The following is an 8,894-nucleotide window of genomic DNA, read 5'->3' as shown; positions in this document are numbered from 1 at the left end:
AAGCCTCCTTGATTTTAAGGAAGCTGTTGATAGCTTCAGATTTATAAGTGGAGAGGCCTAGGGCCTCACTAGGATTGACTTTTTTTCTTGTGTAAACTCTGCTCAAATTTCGAGCTTACTATTTTATTAAATTTTTATGTAATCTTGTTATTTTTTGATAATGAAGATGGAATCCTTTTTGAGATATCATTGAGTTACCTAAGAGGGTTGAGGCTCTTGGGTTAGGGCCCAATCCAAGCAGCCAAGCTTCTCTTTACTTGTATTTGTATGCTTTACTTTAGTTTGTAGATTAGTTTGTTGTTAGATGTATTTCTCTTACGGTTAAGAATAGGTTGCTTTTGATGATTTAGTAGATTTCTTCCATTTGTGATTTCTGTAGTAGGTTAAGCAGTGATCAAAGAATATTCAAAAGGATACCAACAATTCCATGGGCTCTCTTCCTCCCTTTGGGACCATGATTTGAGGAAAAGACTCTCTTGCTGCCCCAAAAACATAGATTTTCCTCATTCTTAGGACTTCTAGAGTTTGAAGCTCTCTAGTAGGTTGATAGTCCAGTTTTTCTTTGCTTTAGATCTTCTTTATAATGTTCACTTACTAATTTTCAATAGTCCTTTTGCATGCTTTCCTTTCTTACAACATTTCCTAGCATTTCCTTCTATACATCATAGTTTAGGCCATTTTAATGCAAAACTCTGTTTTTCCTAAGATGCACTCATTTCATTGGTTGCTTGATTTTTTTGGTTGACTGTCAGTTTCTATGCAGCAAATCTCTTCCAGCAGTAGGCCAGCTTACCATCAATCACACCCTCCATCTGATCCATGCCCTATAGGTCTCCCAAACCTCACCTCAATTCTACCCTAGTTTCCTTTATTTTCATAGAACTTCTTCCTCTCTCCTTGAGCAAGCACAATCATCTTTCTCTCTCCTGGTGATTCATGGTAGACCTTAGGCTCCTTAACACCTCATTCCAACCTTCATCCACCTTTTCCACCCACTCTCACACCCTCAAAATAGCGAAAATTTCTCTTGGCCTCCTCCTGTAGGCCTCCTGTAGTTTCCCTGTTTTCCTCCTGTAGTTTTCCTGTGTCCTCCTGTAGTTTTTCCTGAAGGATTTCATTTGAAGGCAGAGTGTGGGAAGAGCCTCCAGAATGCAACCTAAGACCTCCTAGGACCATCCACACCATCCTACATCCTCCCAAGCTCCAAAACTGCCCTCTAACGCCACCTGTTCGTTGCCACACTCACACACAATAAATTAGATGCATGTTAAATTCACATAAAAACACATAAAAATCGAAAAATAATTTTTTTGCTTATTTACTTCCAGAAATAGAATGGTTAGATGTTGTTTACTTCCTTGAGTAGGTAATGGAATTTTCTTCATGGTTTTCATAGTGTTTTTGGCAAAAGTAGAATTAGCTTGTTAATTAGGGTTTACTAGGTTTTGCTTTACATTCCAGTCATTCTCCTTTCTGCAGTTAGAATAGCATCTGTAGAGTAATATTTCTTTCCTTTCATCACACATAGAGCTTCTTCTAAAATCAATAGAAGTTGGATTGAGCTCCTAGTGATCTTACGCCGGCTGACCAAGTGACAACCTGCAGTGAGAACTAGTACTTGTGCATATAGCACTGACGCTTCCAAGTTTGTTACGAATTACAGGGTTGATAAAAGTAAAGTTGGTAGCCTAGGAGTTGCAACATTCTTGCTGCAATATTGGCTCTCACCACAGTGAATTAGAAATTACCTAATTATATTCATATTCATAATATGTATTTCCTCAATTCTTCATATTTTATCTTCTAACCTTGACTACATCTCATATCCATACATTTTGGACATTCCTCCAAGTTCTACAAACCTGGATTGATAATGAAATACTTGTGTTGATTTACTCCATAAATTATCCCAACACCCTTCTTCATATTTGACCAATAATAGAACTTCTTCACCGTTGTCAATGTTTTATGATATTTTTGGTGACCTAAATATGGTTTAGAATGAAAATCCCTCAAGATAATCTTTCTTCTTTAGCTCACTATTGCTCGACACATAGATCATGTCCCTAAATCTGACCAAACATCTGTTGTGAGGTGACAGTCCACATCTTCTTCACCTGTACCCTGTTGTAACATGTGCCTAATCTCCATCTACCAGATCTTGAAATGAAACTCATCGATTATGTCCAACCATCTAGGTTTTCCTGGAATTAATATTTAGTTGGTAAAACAAGTATCAGAATCCACTATGATCATTCATGAATATAATTCTCCTGCCAATAAGATAGTTCCTCCACATCTTCAAAGCATGGATGATTGTTTCCAACTCAAGATCATGTGTAACATAACGTTTCTCATCCTCATTTAGTTTCCTTGATTAGTAACATACCATCTATCCCTCCTGTATCATGACTCCACCAAGTCCTCTTTTGCAACCATATGTGCACACCATAAACTCTTTATCTAGATCTACAATCTTAAGAACTGTAACATTTGTCTAAAGCTATTTCAACTATTCAAAACTTGTTGTACATTCTCCTGTCCATTCAAATTTCCTATCTTTCCTTTGCAATGACCTGATGGGATAAGAAATCTGTCCGAAGTTCTTAATGAACCTCGTGTAATAACTTGTTAACCACATAAATACCTTACCTCATCCACTTTTCTAGGAGCTTCCCATTCCATGATAGCTCTTATATTTTTTTGACTCTACTGTTATTCATTACTTGGAGACAACATGGCCCAAGTAATGTACCTATGTCCTAAAGAAATTACATTTTCTAATATTGGAATACAATTGATGCTCTCTTAGCAGTCTCCACACTAATAATAAGTGTTCGGCATGATCTTCCTCATTCTTAGAATATATCAATATATCATCTATGAATACAATAAGAAACCTTTCTAGATAAGGACACAACACACTATTCATCAAGCACATAAAAGTAGTTGTAGCATTAGTCAAACCAAAATGGAACTACAACAAAATCATAATTCCCATACCTCGTCCTGAAATCAGTATTGTAAATATCCTCTTCTTTGATGCATACCTAATGGTATCCTGATCTTAGATCAATCTTTGAAAACATTGTTCCCCCTTCAACTGGTCAAACAAATAATCAATCCTCAGAAACAAATACCCATTCTTGATTGTTACCTTGTTCAACTTCCTATAACCAATGCATAACCTGAGAATGCCATCCTTCTTCTTCACAAAAAACATTGATGCACCCCAAGGTGATACACTTTTCCTAATGTATCCCTTGTCAAGCATTTCCTTCAACTACGAATTCAACTTTACTATATTTTGTGTGCTCACCCTATATGGTGCCTTTAATTTTGGTGTTACCCATGGTACCAAATCAATAGTAAATATCACTTATCTATGAGGCGGAAACTATAAAATCTCTACTGGAAATACATCCAAAACTGTTGTAAAACTAGGTACCTACTCAATCCCTCCGCACCCTCAACATCCTTACCTTATCACTAGAGATACGAATTGCAAATAACATACATCCTTTCCTACGACTACGCTTTTCCTACATAGTTTTGACCATTCTCAGTGATGTAGCTTTGTTCTTACCCTAGAAGATTCTCTATTCTCCATTATCATCCAAGAATTCAATAGCCTTGCCATAACAATCCACCTTGGTCCTATGCAGATACAACCCATCCATACCCAAAAGAATACTATATGATCTCAATGGAAGTACATTAAAATGTGTTGATGTAGACATACCATTCAACTCAAATGCATAAGCACTCACAAAATGATGAACTCTTTTCCTTTCACCTGTAGCCAATTGCACTAACCAAAATTCTGCATGCACTTCTTTATTCAAACTACACTTATCCACGAGGTGAGGATTAATGTAACTATAACTAGATCGAAGGTCAATCAAAATATAAATAACTTGATCACAAATCTTACTATCCGTCTTAATAATAGATGTCTGCTGATATGCCTACAGGTTATTCAATTCTACATAGATCCATGGAATTCTTTGCCCAACATCCCCAACTATCTATGCCTCCTATGCAATGTAAATATGACGCTTACCACCTTGATACTGCAGACAATCTCTCTTGAGATGCTCCTTGCCACATATCTAGCAATGCAACTGTCCCATACAATCACCTTTATTTTTCTAACCTCTAGATTGTGACCCATGTCCCCATTGAACTACATTAAACTTCTTGTAAGGAACAACATTCCTTTTTTCACCTTCATCTTGAGGTCTTGTTCTCTTCGGCTACCATTTACCTTTAGCCTTGTCTTTCCCTTTCCAACCTTGTTGAGACTCTGTCTTACGCTTTGATTGCTCATAACAATTATCAACCTACCAATGACTTCTTCAAGTGACTGAGGCTCATCATACTCAATCTTGTCTCTAAATGCTAATTGTAATCTAGTGACAAATATATGAAATTTGGCTTTGTTATCTTTAAGATATGTGTTGGGCATGGAATCCCCCCAAGGCATGTTTTGGAGCTTAAAGCCCAAGTTTTTACTAAGTCCATTGTAAAGACTCTGTGATTTGTGGGCCTGGAGTGCAAATTCATAATAGAGTCATAGGGTTTTCTGCCCTTGTTTTTGTAATGTAAGGTCAATTTGAAAGATCTACCCATGGTTCGTGGACCATGGGATTGTATAAATAGAGCGAGGCTCTAAGTGTAGAAAGGAGAGAGGAATAGTGAAGAAACATGAGTCTAAGGTATTGAAGAAGCATCGGGTCAAAGTGTAAGTCATGTCTTTGGGTCGTAGAGTAGGAGAAGGCTCTGTAGTTGAGTGCGCAGAGGCCTAGTAGTCCCCAGCTGACTACGTAGACCCCTGCAGCTGAGTGCGCAGGGTAGGTCGCGTCTGTAACCTTTGGAAAAATTAATAAAGAGAAGTTTTACTGGATTTATGTGTATCTTTTCCCGTTTTATGTATTATTGGGCATGAGTTGAAAGTTTACTATTTATCTACTGCGTGAACTCATATGAATGTGCTAAATAAGTAAATATAACATAAGGCATCCAATTGCACGAAGATTAACTAATTGGTATAAGAAGATAAGTAATATCTCGGGTGTGACTTAGGGAAATAGTGCAGATCGATGCTCCAGTAGCATGGAAGACCCATAGCCCCTGGTTAGGGCTGCATGAAGATAAGTATATCAGGCTGTGAAGTCTAGAGAAGTGCACAAAGTAACCTCTACGAAGGGACTAAGAGTTGGACTGAATCAACCCCTCAGACATCTCAAGGGTGCAGAAACCTAGTTCTAGCACCCACCCATACTACTTCGGGTAAGACCTCAGTCTGCGCTCCATAGACTGTTGCCGAAAGGACTAGTAGTCTAAGGATTTTTTTGGATAATTAACTTTGAACCTGGGTCATGCCCCAAAAATCCAACAAATGGTTCCATTGCCGGGACCGGGATCTACATAGAGGTTTCTCGATGTCATATCATTGGAATCCAACTAAGAAAGGAATTAAAGATTGGTTTGACAGGAAGATTCACGAGCTCGTAGCGTAGGAGAACAAGAATCTGCGACTATAAAAAGAAGAGTGGTTAGACTTCTACCTGTACACAGAAATCCACAAAATTTTCTTCGCATCCTTCCCAACTGAGCTATATGAGTGGATCACAAAACTAGCAGATAGCCAAGGAAGGTGCAAACTCAGTAGTCCTATTGTGTGGAATTCAGAATTGGTGCACAGATTGGAAGCATCGTAGGATCAGATCACACGTGCTATTGATCAGAGGCTTGATTGAATTATAGGAGGATTCAACACTGAATTCGGGATAGATACCTTAGTTAGCTATAGCGAGGTAGAGTGATGCTTCCTCAAAGGTCCACGAGATAAGTACGTTAAGTCTTTGAACACTTGGATTAAAATGCTATTGTGTGAAAAGTGGGTTATGCAAATACATTGATGATTGGGGCTATGCGAAGGGGGAGGATTTACAGAAACAAAGGTAGTGCAGAACTAGAAACTAGCCCCTTGATTTCACTTCCATGAGGAAACGAAGAAGAGCTCATGAAGGTCTCACTAGGAAGTGTGATCACTCTGATAAGGCAGAGGATTCCATGCATACCACCCCCACCCACACCACCACTAGTTTCACCATCTTCACCCCAATCTTCGTTCATACCATCTCCACCACTACCGCGAGTTAATATGGCAAGCGTGATAAAATTGCGGATATTTGAGTAGTAAATGAAGATGTGGACCAATTTTGGTTCGTGATAAAAGCTGTGTGGGAAGTGTAGTGAGTTACGGATGACAATATAAAGAAAGCAACGTTTGTGAGTGCTCTGCAGGATTGCGCTCTATCCTGGTACATTAAGAATTCCAATGACAACCCAAATGTGGGGATCGCGGATATCCAAACTATGATGAACAAAGAGTTTAGCCGGATGAAGTTAGAGATCATTGGGTTTAATGAGATTGTGATGCTACCATGTGAGGCCCCTTGGGAGTTGGACCAGAGACTGAAGTGTACAATTCGCGAAGCTAATATGACTTTGACAGATGGAAAACACTGTGCATGGTTTGTAGCATCATTGACACCGCATTTAAGGAACGTGCTGTCGCAACAGAGGCTAACAACTCAAGCCGAGGCCTTGGAGATTGTGATGAGGCTACATGAGACCCAAATATAGGATCCTAAACTGGGAGTTCAAAAGATCCACGTGTAGTTGAAAAACTTGTGCCTTGAGATGCAGAGACTGAAATAGGACAGGACAACTCGCCTAGAGGTACATGACGAGGTATGGTGTGTTAAATGTAAGGGTCAGGGAGATGACAAGGACCACTGCTTGGTGTTCACGAATTACCTCAGGGAGGAGGACCAATTTCATTGAGACCAGAGGCACAAGCATGACCTAGCATGACACATGCGTTGTGGTGAACAATTTCTCAAATAGAAGGAAAGCATGCTATAGACAACTGCCATCTATTGCAGAAGTACATGCAGAATTCACAACAGTCGTTCTGTAATTTCTGTAGATCAGTGGGACATGATGAGCGCACCTGTAGAAGTTATGAGCTAATGATGGATGGGACTCCCACCTACAGAGTTCAGGCCGAAATTTGGCCCCTTGACCAGAACGCATGGATGGCGTGAACCGAATTTCAAGTGAGCGGATGGGCCGAGGTGGAGGAGGACTTGGAAGAGGTTGCGGATAGCTGATATGTTACAATTACGGAGGGCCAGGACATTATGCTCGTGATTGTATGAATCCAACACGTCCGTCATGTCTATACTTTACATCATTTGATCATGAGATGGATTAATGTCCCACACTGATAGCAAGGTTACGCGACAGGGGAGCGCGCTAACCTCCCACAACTCAGAACCTGCAAATGATGCGGTTTGATTCGCACGAGGAAGACCCTAATGTGAACACTGTTCTCCAAATTGGAATTATGACAGGGGATGATAAAGTCAAGAAACCTAAAGATAGTACCTGGATTTGCAAGGCTTCGATGAAAGAACCAGAGTTTAATTTGGAGCGCACTAAGGAAACCTTCAGGGAAGCAAAGAAGATCTTTGTTGATGCCTCCACTTCAAAAAGAAAAGACAGATTGGAGCTAGAAATCGACCCCTCAATGCTCATGACATTCTTGGAAACATGCATGAAGCTGCTAAACGACAACAAGGCTGTAAAGGGACTGTAGGAGCTCATAAAGAGATGTGCTGGAATTGTACCAGGAGAACCCCGCGTATTCCGAAAGGTTGGAAAGCATGCGACGAGGATAGGAAGAGAAATGAGACTAGCTGCGTAGATTGGGGAATATGAGATGCACCAAGTAATTTTGGACCTAGGATTAGACGTGAATGTTCTACCGAAGCATACATGGGAGTGCATGGGAAGGCCTACGCTGTAATGGTCTCCGATCCAACTGTGAATGGTGAACCAACAAAAGATCTTGCCTATGTGAAGATGGTAGGGAATCGCAGTGGACATTGAAGAAGCAAGCACACTGGTAGATTTTGAAGTGACAAAGATTGTTGATGACAACAATCCCTACCCTACACTGTTAGGGATAGATTGGGCCACTGACATGAATGGGGTGGTAAACCTGAAGAAACGCAAGATGTTTTTTGAGAAAAAGTCTCTACATGTAGTAGTACCTTTGGATCCTATAGAAGGATCATGCTACACGAAGCCCATGCACGATTATGAAAGCGACGACAACTTGGAATGCATCTACAAGATAACCGCACGAGAGCAATACTGGGTAAATCCCACTGCAGACGGGCGAATCTCATGGGAGTGCGAAAGCTCCTGCACATCAGATTCTGACAAAGAGATAGAACGATGGAAGAACCGGTTAGGTAACCACATTGAGCTGTAACATGATGATGAGATTGTTGCGTTGCATATCAACAGAGGTAAGGGATCTGCCTACATATGATGGGTTAAGTGAGGTAGATTCCTTCCTGAATAGATTCGAAAGGGAGGTGCCAGAATAACAATGCTTCGAGGCTTTGAAATGGGTACTACATGTCACGCCTGCGAGGTGGTGGGGTACACAAGCTTTGAGGACTAGCGTGAATGCAGGAGATTGATGTGCATGCAGTTTGGGAAGCCCCAAATGTGATTAAGAGACAAGATTGTCAGCCAAAACGATCCACACGCACACCTGTCCAGATGGATACAGGAATATGCTATAAAACCTATGCAGATGCACATAGACTTCACATTAGAATACATGGTCAGTAAGTATATGTGGGCAAGGAAATGGCGCGAACAACCCCTCCGGTTGGAATAACGGAGTATGGAAAGACCAAGTGTGTAGAAGGTTATCCACGCAGAAGCCTTTAACAAAGTATGCGAAGCACTAAACAAGGTACACAATATGCAGCAGACTGATTAGGACCTACGCGTACTAGCAG

The sequence above is a fragment of the Pinus tabuliformis genome, chromosome 5_2, assembly GCF_031772625.1.
Source record: "Pinus tabuliformis cultivar Carrire ecotype Pingquan chromosome 5_2, CPIR1, whole genome shotgun sequence".
In the NCBI taxonomy this organism is placed as follows: domain Eukaryota; kingdom Viridiplantae; phylum Streptophyta; class Pinopsida; order Pinales; family Pinaceae; genus Pinus; species Pinus tabuliformis.
This window is presented reverse-complemented; position numbering follows the sequence as displayed.